At 43.1% G+C, this 21,353-nt stretch overlaps 1 protein-coding gene across 3 annotated transcripts in view; it reads left to right on the plus strand.

Moving 5' to 3' along the window:
* Positions 1 to 21,353, plus strand: part of elovl5 (ELOVL fatty acid elongase 5) — a 113,768-nt gene that overhangs the window by 25,603 nt on the left and 66,812 nt on the right. The window contains exon 2 of one of the 3 annotated variants that reach the window (XM_068021330.1): positions 4,165 to 4,252. The exons of the other annotated variants lie outside the window; for them this stretch is intronic. The gene's annotated coding sequence lies outside the window, so the exon portion shown is untranslated. The remainder of the gene's footprint in view (positions 1 to 4,164; positions 4,253 to 21,353) is intronic. 3 annotated transcript variants of the gene reach the window in all.

The raw sequence follows: 21,353 nt of genomic DNA on the forward strand, positions 1-21,353 counted from the left end.
AAGGACAGGCTCTGCTTCTTACAGGGTCAAGCAGGTAATCCCAATTCAGATCGTGGGCTGGTCTATCTGTGTCTTAGTTTTTTGGCCTTCTGTTTGACTCCTACTGGAGCAGAGGTAGGAGTCTGGTGGAATTGCTGAGGAAATTCAACTGCCTTATGACACATCTGCTCTGATGGTGCAACCTTCCACAATAGTGCTTCTGACATGTCTTCCTTTTTCCTCAACCGAGGATTCCCCCCCACTGTGGTTGACAGGGCCCTCAACTGTGTCCGGTCCATTTCCCGCACTTCTGCCCTCACCCCTGCCCCTCCCTCCCAGAACCGTGGCAGGGTTCCCCTTGTACTCACTTTCCAACCCACAAGCCTCCACATCCAGAGGATCATCATCTGCCATTTACACCACCTCCAGTGTGATGCCACCGCCAAACGCATCTTCCCCTCCCCTGTCAGCATTCCGAAGGGATCGTCCGCTGCACGACACCCTGGTCCACTCCTCCATTACCCCTGACACCTCGTCCCCTTCCCATGCAATCGCAGGAGGTGTAATACCTGCCCTTTTACCTCCTCTCTCCTCACCATCCAAGGCCCTAAACACTCCTTCCAGGTGAAGCAGCGATTTACTTGTACGTTTTTCAATTTAGTATACTGTATTCGCTGATCACAATGCGGTGGCCTCTATATTGGGGAGACTAAATGCAGATTGGGTGACCGCTTTGCGGAACACCTGCGCTCAGACTGAAAACATGACCCCGAGCTTCCTGTCATTTGCTACTTCAACACACACCCTTGCTCTCATGCCCACATCTCTGTCCTGGGATTGCTGCGGTGTTCCAGTGAACATCAACACAAGCTCAAGGAACAGCACCTCATTTTCCGATTAGGCACACTACAGGCAGCCGGACTGAACAGTGAGTTCAATAATTTCAAAGCATGACTGGCCCCCTTTTTTATTTTTATTTTGTTTCATTTTTTTTTAACCATGTGCCTGCCTACTGGGTTTTTCATATTTGGCTAGGGCTGTTCATTATTCTGTCATTAACACCCTCTCTACACTAATGCTTTGTCTTTCACCACACCATTAGCATACTCTGTCCCATGACCTCCTTGTCAGTTAATCTCTCTGACCTCTGTCCTATCAACACCTTCCCTTTTGTTCTCTTTTACCACCCCCCCCCCCCCCCCACTCCCACTTTATTTGCTTAAACCCTATTACAGTTCTAACCTTTGCCAGTTCTGATGAAAGGTCACAGGCCTGAAACGTTAACTTTGCTTCTCTCTCCACAGGTACTGCCAGACCTGCTGAGTATTTCCAGCACTTTCTGTTTTTATGCCTTATATTCACATTGTCTGGCGCAGTATTCAAACCAACAAAAAGTACATCATTAGAATTTCTAGGACCAGGAAAAGGCCATTAAGTCTTTCAAGCCATTTTCTTCTGACTGCTCTTAATACCAACAGCATACCATTCTTTCCTTTCAGTCCCTGTTCTCTGTAGTTGTTAGAGCTCTTTCCACTGATTCATAAAATTCTGGATTCAAACTCCACTCAGGATTTGAGCATTTAATCAAGACTGATACAATCAGTGCAGTACTAATGGAATACAGCATTGTTAGAGGTGCTGTTTTTTTTTGGATTGGGCATTCAACCAAGACCCTATCTACCTATTCAGGTGAACGTAAATGATCACATGGTACTATTTGAATTGCAGGGTGCTGTCCTGGCTGACACTCCTCCCTCAACCAAAAACAGATTAACTGGCCATTCCTCTCATTTGTGTTTTGTAATGTTGTGTGCAAATTAACTGCCATCTTTCTTAGTTAGCAGCAATGATTATTTGGGGCCTTCGAGCAAGAGCAGGCCTTTATCCCCGCCGAGCCTGTTTTGCCATTCCATTAGATTATGGCAGACCTGTACCGCCTCACCTTTGTTCCATACTCCTTGATGCCCTTGCCCAACAAAAACCATATAGATCTCAAACCTGAAAATTTCAACTGACCCCCAACATCCACTGCCTTTTGTGGGAGTGAGTTTCAGATTTCCAAAGTACTTCCTGATTTTGCTCTTGAATGGCCTGCCTGTAATTTTAAAATTATACTCACTTGTTTTGGATTCCTGCACCAGTGGAAATAGTTTCTCTGCATCTACCCTTTTGAATCCATTTATTATTTTAACCATTTCCATTCTGAGAATGTGATTATCACAAAAAAAATGCCTTTATTTTCTTTCGAACTGCAATCCAGTTTCAATCTCTAATTCTTGATTTATTTTGTGTTTTCTTCTGCTACCTAATTGACTTTCCCTGGAAACCAGTCCCACATACTCTTCAACATTTGCTGGGAATTTCAGGGTAGATTGTCACTTGTTGCCTTACTTTGGTGATTGTAGTCTTGTATGTTGTTACACCATCCATGGGTCTTCAGTCTATATTCTGTAGGCTGACTGCCACCAGTCTCTCCTATAACCCGAGTTTGTATCCCCTGCAGTCACTCATATATTCCAACCTTGTATCCTCTGCAGTCACTCCTGTAATGTGACCTTGCATCCCCTAGTTTAATGCCTAATATATAGTTTAACAATGGCGAGACTGGGACTTGTACATAGACCTCTTGTTGGAATATTGATCTTGCTGGTGTTGCAATGCATGTTCTCCTATCTTTGCAGAAGGGGATTTAAAAGCATAGTAATGAGACAAGGCACAATTATAAACTGACAAAAGTTGCTTACAGATTCGCTGTCCTGAAGATAACTGGCACCTAATTTAATTTGTTGCAGGGTATGTGTGCTCATACATCACCCTGGAGCCTCGCAATCTCCTTGACAAACTAGCAAGAGAGATTTTTCTATGTCTCTCACTCCCTCCGCAGCTGGGAAGAGAAACAAGGACTGTCCTGTGACCTCTCCCTCAACTCTGAGTTCAAAGGATTAGCTTGCCGAGGGACCAGGCAAAGTTAGCAGCTTGAATGAGAGCTGCTCCTTTTGGTTTGAGGCCTAGTGGCATCTTTATGCCTCGCTCATTTAAGGCTCCTATAGGGCACAATGAATTGAAACCATTCTGGCATCACTGAATGAAGTGCTATGAAATGTACTATTACTTTTCATTGACTCAAAGATTATGTCACTTATAAAAGTACAGTTTTATGGCTGTTCAATTTAGGACTCTAATTTGCAATCTTACTGATCAAATTCTAAGTGGCCTGTGTATCTCTGGGAGTTAACCCTTTGCAAGCTGATTTGACCGCATATTAATAATATAACTTAAATTAGGATGAAATTCCCTCCAGGCCATTTAGTTAAAAGGCCCAAAAGTTTACATGTGTATGCATAGTGCTGGGATTGTGCTGAGAGAAGGCATGAGATTGCTTAAAAGACATGACTACTTTAGCATTCATTAGAACATAAGAGCATAAGAAACAGGAGCAGGAGTAGGCCATTCGGCCCCTCAAGTCTGCTCCGCCATTCAATAAGATCATGGCTGATCTGATTGTGGCCTTAACTCAACTTTCCTGCCTGCCCCCCATAACCGTTGACTCCCTTGTAGATCAAAAATCTATCTAACTCAGCCTTGAATATATTCAATGCCCAGCCTCCACTGCTCTCTGTGGAAGAGAATTCCAAAGATTAACAAACCTCAGAGAGAAGAAATTCCTTCACATCTCTGTCTTAAATGGGAGCCCGCTTATTTTTAAACTGTGCCCGAGTTCTACATTCCCCCACGCAGGGAAACATCCTTAGTATCTATCCTGTAGAGCCCTTTCAAAATCTCATATTTCAATAAGATCACCTCTCAATTTCGTAAACTCCAATGAGTATCAGCCCAACCTGCTCAACCTTTCCTCATAAGACAACCCCTTTACCCCAGAAATCAGCATAGTGAACTTACTCTGAACTGCTTCCAATGTAAGTATATCGCCTTAAATAAGGAGACCAAAACTGTACACAGTACTCTAGTTGTGGTCTCACCTTTTGTTAATGAAAGCTATTTAATGGAACTATAGGATCTGTGGTTGCAAATTCCATAAGCAGGTGTCTGTGAAGAGATGTGCAGAGAAAAGATGGAGGTGATAGTAAAAGATGAGAGAAGGAGAATACATTAATATCACTGAGGAATCCTGATAGCCTTTGTGATAGTTGCAGCTTGCTGCTTTTAAGTATGTTTGCATTCTAGGTTCGAGAACGGTCCCAGCAGACTGGAAGGTAGCAAATGTAACACTGCTATTCAAGAAAGGCAGGAGAGAGAAAATCGGCAACTACAGGTTAGTTCACCTAATATCAGTTGTCGGGAAAATGCTGGAATCTATTATTAAGGAGATGTTAACAGTGCACTTAAAAAAATCACAGAGTTGATGTGGTTTTATGAAAGGGAAATCGTATTTGACAAACATATTAGAGTTTTTTGAGGATGTAACTAGTAGAGTAGATAAAGGTGAACCAGTAGATGTAGTATACCTGGATTTCCAAAAGGCATTTGATAAGGTGCCACACAAAAGGTTAATACGCAAGGTAAGGGGTCAGGGAGTTCGGGGCAATTGATTGGCATGGATAGAAGATTGATTAATGGGCAGGAAGCAGAGAATAGGGATAAATGGGGAATTTTCAAGTTGGCAGGCTGTAACTAGTGGAGTGCCGCAAGGATCAGTGCTAGGGCCTCAGCTATTTACAATCTATATTGATAACTTAGGCAAAGAGACAGAGTAGTATATCTAAGTTTGCTAATGATGTAAAGCTAGCTGGAAATGTAAGTTATGAGGAGGACACAGAGACTGCAAAGAGGATTAAGTGAGTGAGTATCAAGGTGGCAGATGGAGAACAATGTAGGAAAGTGTGAGGTTATTCTCTTTGGTAGTAAGAATAGAAAAGCAGAATTATTTTTAAAGGCATGAAACTTTTAAATGTTGATGTTCAGAGGGACTTGTGTGTACTTAGAGTCATACAGCATTGAAACAGGCCCTTTGGCCCACTGAGTCTGTACTGACGAACAACCACCCATTTATACTAATCCTACATTAATCCCATATTCCCTAAGGCTGCATTTGCTGACAACGCAACCACTAGTTGGCGCTGTACTGGCGCATGCGCAAATGCAGCCTGTTCCACTTAAACGTCACAGTCTGCGACGTTAAGGCAGCTGCCAGGGCTAAAGATGGTGCTGTTCAAATAATCAGAGAATGACAAAGTAAACATATGGCAGCACGCAATGGAAATCCAAAGTACAGCACCTCTGACAGTGCTGCACAATTCTAATTGTTTTCCACGCCATTCCACTCTGTGCGCTCGCTCCCTGCCCCCTGTTTCCTTCCCGCAACGCACCGCCCTAAGAATCAAGCGATTCAGGAGCACGTGGCAGAGAGGAGGGAAGTGGCACCGCCTCGAGCTAGCGTCTGGAGGGATGGGGGAGAGCGCGGGTGGCGGGGGGTGGGGGGAGAGAGGCGGGGTAGGGGATGGAGCGGAGCGGCCGCAGAGAGAAGCGGAGTAGTGGGGGGTGGTTGTGGGGGATAAGAGCCGAACAGGCGCATTACATAAAGATGGACACGTTTGTGATGAAGTTGTCGGCGCATGCGGTAACCAGTCCTGGCAAGTCGGAACGCTACGCAGACGCAGAGAACTGGAGCCCATCTGCGCATGTGCGCATTTGGCGCATACTGATTATGTCAGCGGCTGGCTGCGTTGTCAGGAATCACTTTGATTCCCTAACACATTCCCACCATTCTCCTACCACCTACCTACACTAGGGGCAATTTACCTATCAAATTGCAAGTCTTTGGCTGTGGGAGGAAACCAGAGCACCCGGCAGAAACCCACACAGTCACAGGGAGAACTTGCAAACTCCACACAGGCAGTACCCAGAACTGAACCTGGGTCAGTGGAGCTGTGAGGCTGCAGTGCTAACCACTGCACCACTGTGCCACCTTACTTGTACAAGGAACACAAAATGTTAATATGCGGATACAGCAAGCAATCAGGAAGGCAAATTGCATGTTGCCCTTTATTGCAAGGGGATTGGAGTACAAGAATAAGGAAGTATTGCTACAATTGTAGAGGGCTTTGGTGAGACCACACCTGGAATACTGCATACAGTTTTGATCTCCATATCTAAGGAAGGATATACTTACCTTGGAGGCAGTACAGCAATGGTTCACTAGCTTGGTCCCCGGGATGAGACAGTTGTCCTACAATGAGAGGCTGAGTATGTTGTGTCTATATTCTCTGGACTTTAGAAGACTGAGAGGAAATTGTATTGAAACGTACAAGATTCTGAAGGGGCTTGACAGGGTAGACACGGAGAGGTTGTTTCCCCTGACTGGGGAATCTAGAAGAGGGGGCACAGTCTCAGGATAAGAGGTCGATCATGTAGGACTGAGATGAGGAGAAATTTCTTCACTCAGAGCATTGTGAATCTTTAGAATTCTCTCCCCCAGCGGGTTGTGAAGGTTCCATCATTGAGAATATTCAAGACTCAGATTGATAGATCTTTGGTCTCTCAGGGAATCGAGGGATATGGGGAGAAGGCAGGAAAGTGGAGTTGAGGTAGAAGATCAGCCATGATCACATTGATTGGCAGAACATGCTCGAGGGGTCGAGTGGTCCACTCTGTTCCTGTTTCTTATGACCTTTATGTTCTTATACCTTTGGCACACCTGGACAGCTCAGGTATACAGCTCACAATTGCAGGTCTTACACTTGGACTAAGCAGCAGCTGTGGATTCGTTATACCGAGAAAGCTTTTACTCTGCAGGAGCATTATTTAGCAGAAGCCGTTTTGGCTTCATACTTCATCTTTCTCAACACTGCGCTGTGGTTCAGTGAGTAGCACTCGTACCTCCAGGTCAGAATGACTTCAAAGTCCCACTCTTGGACTTGAGCATAAAAACCAAGGCTGACACTCCAGTGCAGTACTGAAGGAGTGCTGTGCTGTCTTTCAGCTGGCATATTGAACTGAGGTGCTGTCTCAGGTGGATGTAAAAGAGCCCGTGGCACTATTTTGAAGAAGAGCAGAGGAGTTCTCCCCGGTGTGCTGGCCAATATTTATCCCTCAAGCAACATCACACAAACAGATTATCTGGTCACGGTCACGTTGCTCTTTGTGGCAGCTTGCTGTGCGCAAACTGGCTGCCCCGTTTCCCACAATGCAACAGTGACTACACTTCAAAAGAACTTCATGGCTGCAAAGCGCTTTGGGATGTCCGGTGGTCGTGAAAGGGGCTATATTAATGCAAGTCTTTCTTTATGTTGACTGAATGTTAGAAACAATAGCAAATTAAATGCCATTAAATCTGCATTTTGTCCTAAATGGCTGCTAACATCAGTTTTGCATCAATTCCAGAGCCAATCTGAAGCCTGATTCTCAGTCACCTGCATTGGGTGCTATATTTATCATTCATTAAATCCAAAATTGTAAAGCTGCTCGCTTCTTGTCAACAAGTCACTGTGAATATGGCAGTGCAGGTGCTGCTGTATCTGTTCATGCATTGGTGTCATCTTGTAATACTTAGGAGCTGAAGAATATTTAGGGATCAGAGCAAAAGGGCATTTTGCCAAACAAGTTGGTCCCTTTTCTGATTTGATTTGAACCCTTATCTGCCATTTCTATATAACTGAGGATGTTTGGAGACTTCATGCTATCTCTGGCTCCTATTGGAAATGCTGCAAGGTTTCTAAATGTGTGGCTTGGATATGGTTCACAGCTTCCAGTAACTTAGTTGCAAGGGCCATTTCTTTCTCTTTTCTTTCCCTCTTCCTACTCAAAGTATTTCTTTTGTTAAATACATTTTGGTGACTATTTTAAATTGATGCACAACTCAGAGGGTAGGTGGTGATTTACCGATGTATTTAAATCTGGCTGCTGCGAGGGAATGTGATTGGACATTGTCTTTGGTTCCCCCCTCCAAACTCCATTGCCTAGCTACTGACTCCATTCCTCTCCCTGGCAACAGTCTGAGGCTGAACCAGACTGTTCGCAACCTTGGTGTCATATTTGACCCTGAGATGATCTTCTGACCATGTATTCGCGCCATCGCTAAGACCACCAACTTCCACCTCTGTCGCATCGCCCGACTGTCCCTGCCTAAACTCATCTATTGCTGAAACCCTCCTTCATGTCTTTGTTACCTCTAGACTTGATTATTTCAATGCACTCCTGGTTGCTCACATTCTACTATCTGTAAACTCGAGGTCATCTAAATCTCCGCTGCCTGTTTTCTAACTCACACCAAACCTTGTTCACCTATCATAAAAGCAAAATACTGCGGATACTGGAAATCTGAAATAAAAACAGAAAGTGCTGGAAATACTCAGAGGGTCTGGCAGCATCTGAGAGGAGAGAAGCAAGAGTTAACATTTCAGGTCAGTGACCTTTCATCAGAACGGATGAAAGGTTACAGACCTGAAACGTTAACTCTACTTCACTCTCCACAGATGCTGCCAGACCTGCTGAGTATTTCCAGCACTTTTTTTTATTCCTGGTCACCTATCACCCCTGTGTCCGTTGACCTATATTGGTTCTCAGTTAAGCAGTTTTAAGCAATTTTAAGATTTTAAAATTTTCACTTTCAAATCCCTCCATGTCCTCGCCCCTCCCTATCTCTGTAATCTCCTCGAGCCCAACAACCCCGATTTTAACTGCTCCACCATTGGTGGCCATGCCTTCAGTTGCCTAGGCTCCAAGCTCTGGAATACCCTCTGTACCCCTCTCTACCTCTTCTTTCCACTTTTAAGACACTCTTAAAATGTACCTCTTTGATCAAGCATTTGGCCATCGGCCCATATATCTCATTATGTGGTTCGCTGTCATATTTTGTTTTATAATGTCTCTGTGAAACGCTTTGGAACGTTTTATTACATTAAAAGTGCTGTGTGTTATTGTTGGCGTGGACAATCCGGATTGATTCATCAGTTCATCTTCCTTGCTGCCTTGTGGACGAGTACCTCACCTCTACTCAGCGCCTCCCGTGCACTGATGTTTCTCAGATTGGGATTCCAAATTGTGGGAGTCACCTGGACTGGTGGTAATTTACTGTGCCTTTTATCTCCACTACCTATCCCAGATTATTTTACTCAGTCTGTACATTGCCCCTTTGTAAACTAATCGCCCTTTTACTTATGGTGCTGGTTATGGTGCATGTTTTTTTGTTGTTGTACTCAGACCAGGAATTGGCAGCATTATGTTACTGCTTACCCTATCAAAACTGCAATGGGCCTTTTATTCAGTTTTGCCAGCTTGATTGCAATATAGTGCAGATACTGTGTCAGAGAATTCCACTCATGCTGTGCTCAAAAGGATAATTATGCAAACCTTACCTTGTGTTGGGCACGCAGTATCTTTCAGTTAAGTAACTTGCTTTGCATGTCTTTGTTGCATTGTACAAGACTGCAAAGTAGTTATGAATAGTCCCTTTTATTCCATTCACGAGCAGTGCTGTTTAATCTTGCAGATACATTCAACATGTAACTTTTTACTCCCCTAATTTTCTGTGTCCTTCAAAATGCATTTGGCAACAGCTTGTGATACCACTAAGAGCAGACGACTTGCTGAAGTGATTTGCAGTTGACTGCTGTAAGCTTGCAATTGTAAGCTTTGTCTTTATTTTTTTATTACATATTAGGAACTCGTAGGAAAAATAAGTAAGTAGTTTATAGGGCAAAGTAGATTATTGTTTTAGTTTAGTTTAGTGAAGTGGCAGGAGGCAGTTTGTGGGTTTATACCCTACCTGTTGAGATTCGGGCCTGGTCTTGAACCCCCAATTTCCGATACCATACATTCCCAATCTCAGCCTAACTGGTTGAAGCATCAAATCAAGAGGTCCTCATAGGAATGGATCAACATTTAAGGTAATTTGCTGTGGGTCACTTTTGTGCTCCTGTTTGTGCCCAGTATCCTCTTGATGGTGCATGACAAGGGAGAAAAATTACTGTGATGAAAATGGGAGTTGAACAGAAAAAAGTTGGTAGCTGGCTAGGGCAGTGAATAGCCGAGACATTTGAAACAGGAAGGTTGCAGTTTCCGTCATTGCTGTTACTGAGGGGCTGTGATGAGGACGATTAGCATTGGAGTAGGGAAGGGAAAATCTAGCTGATGAAGGTACACGGTTCAGCATGGGAATGGAAATTGAGCTTGGCTCTGATGTTGTCTGCAGTAGAATTGACCTCTTGACACTCACTGCCTAGGGTTACACATGACCACTTGGTGGAGGTACAGGAGAACTCTGGAGGACCCAGAGGGAGTCAGGGTTTTCAGGAGGGCAAGAGAGAAAATTGGTGGAAAACAGAGGAAGGAAATAAATCAGAAAAACCGAAATCCTAAATTTTCTCGGACTTTCTGCTGTTGCACGGCTGTAACTCGGCCCAAGTACACAGGTCATTAAAATGTCATAACAGGTAGAGAAAATAATCAAAAAGCCTAATGGAATATATAAATAGGAATGCAAGGAGGTAGATGTCATGCTTAGCTGTACAAAGTTCTGGTTAGTGCACACCTCAAGTACTGTGAGCAGTCTGGGCACCACACCTGAAGAAGAATATATTGGCTTTGGAGGGAGTGCAGCATAGATTTACCAGAATGATAGTTTAACCCTTAGAGTCCAGCTATGAGAGAGGTTAAACAACTAGGGGTTGTATTCCCTGGAATTTGGTAGGTTAAAGGGTGATTTGATCAAAGTATTCAAGATATTAAGGGGAACAAATACAGTGGATAGAGAGAAACTATTTCCACTGATTGGGAAGTCCAGGACTAAGAGCCATAATCTAAAATTTAGAGCCATCCCTTTCAGCAATGAAATTAGGAAATACTGCTTCACACAAAGGGCTGGATTTTATGTTCCGTTAGAAGGTGGGTTTTTTGGCGGGGAGGGCTGGAGAATTGGCGCAAAGCCATCTGCCACGGAACCCGACGTCGTGATGCCAGTTTCTGGTTTTCTCGGAGGCAGTGAAGTTCCGTGGTGGCACCTCTGCTGCGACATGACGGGATTGTAATTTAAATCTTTTACATACTGTTTTGCATGAGTTTGTATCTATTTCGCCACGTTTGCAATCGGCTGCATGACATGCGGCACTCACGTGCCTTCACTTCCCTGTCTTTGAAAAGCTGGTGCCCCCGAGACGAGAGTCATCGGTGCCTGCAAAGGTTAGGTAAGTTATCCATTGTAATCTTGTGGAATTTTTTTTCACATCGGAGATTGCTGCTGTGCTCAATCTGCAGATGTGAGGGAAGGAGGAAACTCTGCAAGCGATACTGTTTGGTGGGGGGAGGGGGTGGTGCCTGGTAGGTGTAGGAGGGAACTCTGCAATCCAACATCAGGAGATGCCGTTAACGGCGTTAACCTTTAACCATGTGATTGGGGGGAGGGAATGGCCGCCGTCTTTATGCTAAATGGCCACCTGCTGCATAATCGCAACAGTGCGACCTCTAACCTCACAGACAGGACCACCGCCATTTTGCGCACCTGGCATCATTCTCGGTGACGGGATAATACAATCCAGCCCAAAGGGTGATATAAGTTTGGAACTCTCTTCCGCAGATGGCAATTGGTGCTAGATCAATTGATAATTTTAAATCTGAGATTGATAGATTTTTGTTAAGTAAAGGTATTCAGGGATATGAGGGACGGGTGGGTATATGGAGTTAGGTCACAGATCAACCATGATCTCATTGAATGGCAGAACAAGCTCGAGGGGCTAAGTGGCCTACTCCTGTTCCTATGTTCCTGTGTTTCTACGCATGAATTTCATTCCTACTCAATTCCTTGATGTGCTGTTTCAATTTGAGCAAAGCTGTGAAAGACAGTTTTTCCGTGAAAGCAAAGAACTCCTTTTGTGCTGGTAAACAGTCAGTTTTCCAAAGAAAACCTTCTGCCTATATTTTATTCCCGGTATTATATTAGATAAAGAGGAAATCTAGCACCTCAGAAACTTTGGCCCATACAGTCAGTTTCTCCCAGACCTGACTGCTGAAGGGTGAGCTTGATCGTTATGTCGCTTACTCTTAAACGTTTTTAAAGTTTAAAAGATGGGGTTTGACCCACCTTTTCTGTCTATTCGCTCATCGTATGTGTCGAAGAGACTTAGCAGTTGGCAGGAAAAAAGATAGAAGTGCAAGGAGAGAGCCAACTGTGTAACAGCCCCGACAACCAATTTTATCTGCAGCACCTGTGGAAGAGTTTGTCACTCTAGAATTGGCCTTTATAGCTACTCCAGGTGCTGTTCCACAAACCACTGACCACCTCTAGGCGCTTACCCATTGTCTCTCGAGACAAGAAGGCCAAAGAAGAAGAGGATATTTTATCCACACCTAAAACCGCTATCATGCTCCCTTCTTCCAAAAGCCACATAATAATGAATTTTTCCATCAGTGCGTTTGATTCCCCTTTAATTTATTCTGTTATCCGCTCAGTGTCTTCATCTCCCACTTTCTAAAAGGCTTCAACACATTCTACGGGAGAGGCGTTATACAAGTGCAAAATGTTGTTGTCAAGCTATGAAGAGAAATTTAGATTATTTGCAAAGTGCTAGCTGGATGGTGCAGTGTTGCCGTATTTACATGCTGCGGTTTATTGCATGGGATCACATGTTTTTGGGGAAGTCAAGCATGCATTTGCTATTGGCAGACGTCTGACATGCATCCAAGGGCAAAAAGCTGACTTTATGCTCCAGTTCAGGGGATTGACAAATGAATATTAATAAGGGATACAAATCTGCTGTTACACATTGGAGCATATTTTGCAGTGAGAGCCAGGAAGAACAGACGTGTGAAACCTTTCTCTAGCAGATTACATTTACTTCATTACAATGGACAAATGGTTTTTACCTTATCAGATTTCTAACCACGCTCCATTGCCTGGACTATTAGCCAATATAGACAGAAGTGTGGGGTGGCGCAGTGGTTAGGACCCCAGCCTCACAGCTCCAGTGACCCAGATTCAGTTCTGGGTACTGCCTGTGTGGAGTTTGCAAGTTCTCCCTGTGAGCGTGTGGGTTTCCGCTGGGTGCTCCGGTTTCCTCCCACAGCCAAAGACTTGCAGGTTGATAGGTAAATTGGCCATTGTAAATTGCTCCTAGTGTAGGTAGGAGAATGGTGGGGATGTGTTAGGGAATATGGGGTTAATGTAGGATTAGTATAAATGGGTGGTTGTTGGTTGGCACAGACTCGGTGGGCCGAAGGGCCTGTTTCAGTGCTGTATCTCTAAATAAATAAGTCTGTAGTTAGCTTTAGACTTTAGTGACTATTAAACAGAATCATAGAATACAGCACAGAGGAAGGCCATTTGGCCCACTGAGTCTGTGCCAGCTCTTTCAAAGAGCTATCCAGTTAGTTCCATTCCCCTGCCCTTTCCACATATCCCTGCAGGTTTTTTCTTTTTCACATATTTGTCCAATTTCTTTTTGAAAGCTACCATTGAATCTGTATCCACCACCCTATCAAGCAATGTATTCCAAATCCTAACTACGAGTTGCATAAAAAAGTTTTTCCTCATGCCACTTCCTCAAACGTCTTTTGCTAATCACCTTAAATCTGTGCCCTCTGGTTATTGACCCTTCAGCTATTAGAAACAATTTCTCTAGTTACTCTATTTTGAATACCTCTATCAAATCTCTTCTTAGCCTTCTCTGTTCTAAGAGGACAACTCTAGTGTCTCCAGTCTTTCCATGTAACTGCGATCCCTCATCCCTGGATGTTTGGTGCCCAGAACTGGATACAATACTCCAGCTGGGGCTGAACTAGTGTTTTATATTGGTTTAGCATAACTTCCTGGCTTTTGTATTCTATGCCTCATATTAATAAATCTCAGGATCCCATATATTTTATTATCTGCTTTAATAACCTGCCCTGCAATCTTCAAAGATTTGTGGACAAACACCCCCAGGTCTCTCTCTTCTTGCATCTCCTTTAAAATTGTACCATTTAGGATGTATTGTCTCTCCTCATTCATCTTAGCAAAATGTATCACCTCCTACAGCTATGTATTGAATTTCACTTGCCATATGTCTGCCTATTCCATCAACCTGCCGATGTCCTTTTGAAGTCTGTCATGCCCAGTAAAGAAATAACATATTCCTACTTTTCTGATATGAACATTATTCAATGTGGACTCTTTGATGTTGACTTTTCCCTTAAAAAAGTGGATCATGTGCTGCAAAATGGCTGCTGAAGGTCAGATGACCTGGCCTATGTATTCAAAAATTGCCTGTCTGGAAAGGACAAAAAGAAACATTCCAGATCAAGAGGTGTTGACTATACCCATCCTGAAACCATCAAGAGAGATTCCTGAATTGAATGGGTTTCTTCTGAGACTGGTGTGAAGTAGACACATCATAACAGATTGATACTCATCCAGACAATAATAGATAGCCATGAATTCCACATCCTGGTCCATTGTGTGGTTATACCAGGGGAGAAGGCCATGTGTCAACAAACAGAGATTCTAATTTGATGGATTTTGACTTGACAAGATTACCCTCTGGAGAGAGAGGAGATATCACAGCAATATCACAGAAAAGGCAGTCCAGCAAGGGGCAGTGGAAAGATCCAACCTAAACAAGAAGAAGCCCTGCTGCTAATTTTACACTTCAACTTGGTACAGCAGAGAACTGAAAGTGACTGCCACCTCCAGTCTGAAATCTTAACCACCTGACATCTACAACACCTAACCAAGTTCAAGGCTACAAACACCAGGCCTACAAACACCTGTAAAAGAGACTGTCCTACTTAGAAAATTCAACAGATTTACTGTAAACCACAAACACCTATCACACTAGAACTAGAACTAGAACATTACAGCGCAGTACAGGCCCTTCGGCCCTCGATGTTGCGCCGACCTGTGAAACCATCTGACCTACACTATTCCATTTTCATCCATATGTCTATCCAATGACCACTTAAATGCCCTTAAAGTTGGCGAGTCTACTACTGTTGCAGGCAGGGCATTCCACGCCCCTACTACTCTCTGCGTAAAGAAACTACCTCTGACATCTGTCCTATATCTTTCACCCCTCAACTTAAAGCTATGTCCCCTCGTGTTTGCCATCACCATCCGAGGAAAAAGACTCTCACTATCCACCCTATCTAACCCTCTGATTATCTTATATGTCTCTATTAAGTCACCTCTCCTCCTCCTTCTCTCTAACGAAAACAACCCCAAGTCCCTCAGCCTTTCCTCGTAAGACCTTCCCTCCATACCAGGCAACATCCTAGTAAATCTCCTCTGCACCCTTTCCAAAGCTTCCACATCCTTCCTATAATGCGGTGACCAGAACACCTTGAACTCTTACCCTTTACCTTCTATCCATCTTCTCTTGAGCGTGCATGTGAGAGTGAATGTGTGCGTGAGTGGTGGTGTAAACATTCCGGGGAATGAATATTGTTCAATAAATAGTTAATCTGCTGTTTTAAATCTACAAGCAAACCTGTCACTGCCTGTGTATTTGGCAAGTAAAACACTTGGGCTAACTTATCATTTTAAACAAAACACGATGGTGGTCAGTTGGGAGGTGAACAGTGGGACCCACCCACACCCCTTACCACCTGCCCTAACAAGTGTATTAAAATCGTATAGAACTGTTCAGTCTGGATCTTTTTTTTAAAAATAATTTGATCCCAGATGCAACTTAAAGGTTTTGTACAAGCAAAAAGGCCACCATTCTTTTTATATAAAATTATTGAATGTGTACGAGTCGAAGAGACTTAGTAGTTGGCAGGAAAAAAGACAGAGGCGCAAGGGGAGAGCCAACTGTGCAACAGCCCCGACAAACAAATTTCTCTGCAGCACCTGTGGAAGAGCCTGTCACTCCAGAATTGGCCTTTATAGCCACTCCAGGCGCTGCTTCACAAACCACTGACCACCTCCAGGCGCGTATCCATTGTCTCTCGAGATAAGGAGGCCCAAAAGAAAAGAGGGGGGGTACACAATTAATGAAAACTGACATTCCTCATGCCTATATGCTCATGGCACAAAAATGTATGGGGGTTGTGGTTAGTCGTGGGGAAAATCGTGTACATAAGGCAGATGGCACATTATATCATCTTTATTCAGGTAATTTTGTTTTGGCTGGAGAAAATTAGCAACCTGTTGGATTAACATTCTGTTGACATTAGGGCATTGATTGAAACTTGTGTAAAATGTTTCATAAGGAAAATCATTGAAAGTGTTCCAAGTTACCTGCTAGGCACTCTCAACTGCAGCACAACTTGTGTTTCAATTCTCATGTAGCTTGTTTTGAGTTTATTCAAATTCAGTTTTTGAAGCACAGATTTGATTGGTAACACAATCATGTCATTGTATGTCTTGCTGATAAAGTGACCTTTCACCAGGTGAGAATGCTGCCTTTAAACTGGGTCTGCACAATGATTAAGTCTTTCTTAGGCTGCTGTTATACCACAGGTACTGGTCTCAGACTGGTATCTCTATGACATCATGTGCAGTTAGCAGGCTCGAGTTACACTACGGATCAGGCTGAGATAAGTGATGAAGGAACACTCCACATGCATAGGGTCATGCTGGGCCCCCACCTGCCAGGAATGAGGCACAATAATTTTGTCATGAACATTGATTTTTAGCTGTTGGTGGAGCGAGGAAATGACTTGTTAAACAGATCAGCCGTGGCTGGCAAAAAATATTTATATACTAACAGACATCGAAGGTGAGGAAGCGCATTCCAGGGTCTGTTAAGGAGGTTTAACAAGGTTTAAGAAGAATACCTGGACCCCAACGAAAAGGAAGATCTACCGACAATCAAGGACTCTACAGCCAGCTCAAAGAAGCGTAACAAAAACTCTTCAGATAATGCCTCAAATTTTTCCACTTTATTTTTCTTCTGCTCTTTTCTGTCTCTATTTGCCTGTGTGTATCATGTATGCATGCTAGCGTGGGCACGTCGTGTATCCGTAGGTGTCAACCAAATTAGAGTTGTAAGTTCAAGTTTAATAAATTACAACTTTTCTTCTTTAAGCCTAAGAAAACCTTTTTGTGCTGGTTTCTTTGCCTTATAATTGGAAAGCAGTGAACAAGGATTCACCAAGGGGGAGCTAAAAACACAGTGTGTTTAAAATTAAGCCCTGTTACAGTAAGACCAGGTGAAGGCTGAGAGGGACGCCGAGACACCTTTCTCACCTGGTCGTAACAATAGATAGATGTGTGAACAGAGTTCTCTCCGCCGAATGCTGTTATAACATAGCCTCATAGAATTTTATCCAGCAGAATCTTAATGACCCGTTCTGCCTGTGCCTCCTCTCTGAAAAATCATCCATTTATTGCATGTCATAAATTTTGGATCTGCCCTAGATAATCTCTTGGACTCAGTGCCAACACTGTCTCATGTAAGTAAATTTCTGCATTTGGAGAGTCCCTTTGTTACCCAATATCTAGACATATGATAGTATGACCTCATCATAACAATAAAACCCCTTGGACTGTGTGCTGGATTCTGTGATTGCACATAGCTTCATGTTTCTCATAGCTGATAATCAGTATAGTGAGGTGAGACCAACATACTGATTTTTTTCCTTTTACAGGCAATTCACGAATGAACGGACTATATTTTTGAGTAAAATTAAATCTATTTCTTGTCACTCCTTACAACATCAAAAATAGTAAATCATGCATTTATGCAAACGTTGTCCATAATATGAGCCTAACTTAAGCTGCAGCATGCAGCATTAACTTGATAGACAAACCCAATTTCACCATCCGTTGGCCGTTCCCTGAGTATAAGGCGTCATTAATTGTACTCGCATCACTTGCAGGCATTTCTTCTCATCCATCAACACAACAGCATACTGCTCCCACAATATTCAGATGTTATACATCAACCACCATTAAAAAATTCTGCCAGCGAATGCACATTTTCTGGGCTGTGCTCGCCATCCACACATAGAATCTTAGAATCACAGAATGTTTACAGCACAGAAGGAGGCCATTTCCTGCTGAATGCATGGGTTCCTTAATCCAAACTGGCAGGTGACACCTCTGTAGAACCCCCACACTTCCGCAGAACAACTTACACTTAATATAATAGAAATATAAACGGGAAATTGCTGGAGATTCTCAGCAGGTCAGGCAGCATCAGTGGAGAGAAAAATACTGACATTTTAAGTTCATGACCTTTAGTCAGAACTGGAAGAAGTTAAAGATGTAACAGGTTTTAAGCAAATATTGGGACAAGGAAAGGGAAAAGAGGAAGAAAGAACAAAAGGGAAGTTCTGTGATAGGGTGGAAGTTAAGAAATAGAGGACAAAAGAGATATTGGTGCAAGGCAAAAGGAGATGGTAGTGGGACAAGTAAAGAAACTCAAGATAGCTCTAGAGGAGGTGTAAATAGTGACTGCAGAATCATTACCAACAGCTGCAGTCTGAGAAAATGGGAGGAGGGTTAACATTTCAAATCAATGCCCTTTCATCAGAACCTTGTGTTTGAAAGACCTGATACCTTTATCCTTCCTTCCTCTCTCCACAGATGCTGCCTAACCTGCTGAGTGTTTCCAGCATTTTCTGTTTTTTTTATTTCAAATGCCCAGCATCTGCAGTATTTTGCTTTAATGTAATAAATGTAATTTCTGATGTTTCAACTACTGTGTGCAAGGAATAGCATGTCCAAATTGTGGTGCTTCTTGTGTCACTTTCCCACAGGGAGTTAATGGTCAGGCACTGGCAGTGACTTGAGAGCAATCCATCTCCTGCTGTGCTTTTGCTTGCATGCATACCAGTATTGGAGCTCAGGTCCAGGCTACTTTTTCTTTCTTATGGCTGATGTACATGTAGAACAAAAACTATAATTTTACATTCAGGCAGTTCAACCAGGTAATTGTGTCAGGAATCATAGAATTAGAGAGTTGTTACAGCATAGAACGAGGCTATTTGGCCTGTTGTGTCCCTGCCAGCCCTCTGCAAGAGCAACTCACCTAGTTCCACTCCCCAGCCTTTTCCCCATAGCCCTGCAATTGTTTTCACTTCAGGTAATTATCCAGTCTCTTTTGAAACCCATGGTTGAATCTGCCTCTACCACACTCTCAGGCAGTGCTTTCCAGATCCTAAGCACTCATGTCTAAAAAGGTTTTCCTCATATTGCCTTTAGTTCTTTTGCTATTCACCTTAAATCAGTGTCCTCTGGTTCGTGACTGTTCCGCCAATGGGAATAATTTCTCCCTATCTATTCTGTCCAGACCCCTCTGGTAGTGGAGTGTATCACCTCCTTTGTATTTGTGAATTGGGCAATGAGTTGTTATATGTTTCGTGCTTTTTTCTGCGTGACCACAGTTGCACACTGGAGAGTTTTGAATTTTCCATTTGTGCATTAAGAATTCACATCTGCCGTGGTTTTTGCGGATGTGGTTTAGAGTTGCCCATGAACTGCAAGGAAGATTGAAGCTTGGGATCTCCAGTGTTGGGGCTTTCACGAGGTGTTTATGACTTCTTATGAAGCCATAAGGCTTTCCAAACTCCAACAGGGAGTCGTATTCTCAAAAGTCTGTGTGTCCAAAAGGGCTTGCTCAACTTCAGAAGGTATTGGGCAAAGTTGCAGAGGCCCTGGTGGGTGGGGGACACTGATTTCTGTGAACAGGTATTTTGCACAGCTCCAAGGTCTCCGGTGTCTTTGATTGCTGTTCCCATTGCATTTCCAAGGACATCAAAACCTCCTGTATCCACCGCTGCTGCCCCCTCCTTGCCTGCCATCAGTGACTCACTCTTGCTCCATCAAGCTCACTAATACCGTACAAAGTTTTTGTGGCTGGGCTGACAATTGCTTCAAGTAATTTGCGTGGGAATATGTATGTGATGAGCACATACAGGCTTTCTTAACCTGGGATTGTACCCTTCCTGTAAAACAAGATGGCACAGGAGAATCACATTGGTATTCGCATGACAGTACTTTCTATGCTTCACAATAGGTCAGAAATCTGGTTAAAGTAAAAATCGTGGCCATGGTGAGCTTTTGCATTTATGATCACGCAAGCCAGGAGTGTTGTTTTCACTACAAAGTTCAGCACCCCATGTCCTTTAAGGCCTCCCGGCCTATAACATCCATAATTACCTGCTTGCTGTGGGCAAGGAGTTTTTATTTGTTGTGTGCGATCACCAGTCTTCGTGGCTGTGTTGCTCTATGAAGAGTAGTATGGATTGTTTGAGATGTAATTTTCTAATGAGAAACAAGGTCTGCACAATAACATTTATATTACCAGGTTTAGTAAAATTGAGCCATCTGAAACGGAAATGAGTACTTTTACATAGTTTTATCTCTGCTGAAGGATTGTTTGTGAGTAATCTTTCTCAGTTATTGGTAAATAGTTGGAGATAATGTAATGCTGTCATGGTTGGGGACTATCTTCATTACCTCCTTCTTGTGTTTCAGTTGCAGTAAACGTACTGCCTAAAATCAGGGTAACAATAGTCCTATGTCAAACTATTCAGGTAAATCTAACTGACTGTTATAACCTGCTTTGATAGCTACTTCAATTAATGTGAAACAGCTGACACGAACACTCATGTACAAATGTAAGGTCATAAGGCCATTTATAACTGTACCCATATAATACAGTGTCAGAGAACTGATAGTGTTGTTTTTGCTTCACTGGTTTTTTTTGAAATTGGACACCTTCTTCCTCATAACTCTCCAAATAAGGCGGCTTGTGGAGACTGTCTTCATCTCCCATGTGATTGCCTCCCACGCTGCTGGACTCTTTTTTTTAATATGGAACGCTTCACAAATTTGCGTGTCGAGTGTTGTGGTGGATTGCCTGCAGAGGGCATTCCTCCATTTTCCCATGCTGTCCACAATGAGCTGAAGGGACCTAGTCAGTAAAATGCCCACTTTTAGTGCTCCAGATGGTACGTTCCGCAGCTAGACTGATGCACTGAGCATTATTTATGCTATATGCATCAATTAAAGGGCTTAACAGGTGATTTCAGCACCATTATTGCAGGTTTTTTCCCAGTTAGTTGCTTAGCTACGCATTACTTGTTACACACCCTAGCTGCAAGAATATATTCCCTCTTGTTGGAAACCTGAAAACGTTACTTAAAGCCTTTCCTTGTGCTCCATGACCTCTTTCCCTAGTTATACCCACCCTGACCCTGCTGATATTGGACCTAATTAGGTTTCTCTTATGCTGCATCCTTATTGAATTTCTCAACACAGTAGTTGTTGCCTCGTTTTAAACTGTTGATTAGCTTAATCTTGTCTCAGGTGTTTGACTGTTCTGATCTTGTACTTAAATTTGTTGTTGTTAGAATATTGCTTTCCAGCTGCATGTAGTGTGATGATGATTTCTTTATTTATCTTTTTGCTGGGATTTTTCTCATGCCTGTTGTAGCTATTGCTGTGTCGGGCACAATGCCAAAAACAGTTATTTAAAAATAGAAAATTATAAATGATG

Source organism: Heterodontus francisci, chromosome 3, assembly GCF_036365525.1.
Source record: "Heterodontus francisci isolate sHetFra1 chromosome 3, sHetFra1.hap1, whole genome shotgun sequence".
Lineage (NCBI taxonomy): Eukaryota > Metazoa > Chordata > Chondrichthyes > Heterodontiformes > Heterodontidae > Heterodontus > Heterodontus francisci.